Source organism: Borostomias antarcticus, assembly GCF_949987555.1.
Source record: "Borostomias antarcticus genome assembly, chromosome: 1".
Classification (NCBI taxonomy): domain Eukaryota; kingdom Metazoa; phylum Chordata; class Actinopteri; order Stomiiformes; family Stomiidae; genus Borostomias; species Borostomias antarcticus.
Window position 1 is genome coordinate 56,128,555 of NC_140234.1, and position 1,661 is coordinate 56,130,215.

At 46.5% G+C, this 1,661-nt stretch overlaps 1 protein-coding gene across 2 annotated transcripts in view; it reads left to right on the plus strand.

The window, feature by feature from the left end:
- atg4a (autophagy related 4A, cysteine peptidase) overlaps positions 1-100 on the plus strand; it is an 8,042-nt gene extending 7,942 nt beyond the window's left edge. For both annotated transcript variants that reach the window (XM_084445362.1, XM_084445363.1), the window contains one exon: positions 1-100. This exon is cut by the window's left edge and continues 368 nt beyond it. The gene's annotated coding sequence lies outside the window, so the exon portion shown is untranslated.
- The last annotated feature ends 1,561 nt before the right edge of the window (positions 101-1,661 follow it).

Sequence of the window (1,661 nt, forward strand, 5' to 3'; positions counted from 1 at the left end):
TCTTACCTGATGATGTCATTGAGAACCCCAGTTGGGGTCACGGTTGCTCCTCTACGACTGGCCTTCCTTTTGGGTGCCATGGAAACAGACTTGTCCAATGATCAAGGGGAGCAGGGTGGGCAGGGGGGGGGCGCCGCAGACCGTCGTGGCGCACGGACGGCGACGTCCTCCAGGAACTACAGTTAGAAGACTACAAATCCCTACAGCTTGTTCTGCTGTGGGGTTGGATAGTTGAGGTGTTGAGGAGGACCTGTGTGTATGTGTGTGTAAAGTGTTCCAACCCAGCAACAACCTGTTTATCAATAATAAAAGTGCCTCTGATGCTGTATTTATGTATATCCGTGGTTAAGGGTGAGAGGGTTTGTCTATGGGTATAGTGTGACCCCCCCCAGCTATGTAAACTCTGTAAATAACGTGTCTTTTAATAAAGATGTTTGAACACAAGTCAGTCTCTGGAACAGTAGAACAGTGAGCTAAATGTTGCAGTGGCTTTGGTGTTCATCGCTACTAACTCACACTTTTAGCTACATCTTATTAGGGAAGAAGATAGGGGTGTGTGTGTGTATGTGTTTACTGGAGATGGGTGTCCTGTAGCCCTGATCATGTGACCTGGTGGACTCCACCTAGCCCCACCCTGGCTTCCTGTCTGTGGGGCTGGGAGCTGCGACCACTTCCTGTGGTGGTGGAGGAGGGAGGGGTCTGGTTTGACGCCGCCGCCGACTACTATCATGATACCACGATGCCTCGTTTGAGATAAAACCATCTTAAAGATGGATGCAGTTTGATTCTGAGAGGACGAGTGTAGCTGATGCAGACAGATTTGATTCACATGTAACAAATGAAGAAGGACTTCTGTCCACCACCTAGAGTTTATCGCATTTGGATGTGCACGCTTTTTACAATTATGAAGAATCTCATTGGGAAAAACTCCTTACTTTGACTGCACAGTCCGGACTATTGACAGACTACTAGCATAAAAAAAAATGTAAGCATTATTTTCCCAGGAAGGACCCATCGAGGTCCGAAACCTTTTGCGAGGGTGACCTGACTAAGAGGTCAGCAGGAGGTGGTCTCAATGTACATACAACACAATACAATACATTAAAACTGACTGACTAGACTACTGACCAGAGACTACTGAATAGACTACTGGCAAGAGACTACTGACTAGACTACTGACTAGAATACTGACTAGACTACTGACCAGAGACTACTGAATAGACTACTGACTAGACTACTGACCAGAGACTACTAAATAGACTACTGACTAGACTACTGACCAGAGACTACTGAATAGACTACTGACTAGACTACTGACCAGAGACTACCGACTAGACTACTGACTAGACTACTGACCAGAGACTACCGACTAGACTACTAACCAGACTACTAACCACTGAGACTACCGACTAGACTACTGACCAGAGACTACCGACTAGACTACTGACCAGACTACTAACCAGAGACTACCGACTAGACTACTGACCAGAGACTACCGACTAGACTACTGACCAAACTACTGACCAGAGACTACCGACTAGACTACTGACCAGAGACTCTTGACCAGGCTACTGACTAGACTACTGACCAGAGATTATTGACTAGACTACTGACTAGACTACTGAACAGAGACTACTGAACAGACTGCTGACCAAACTACT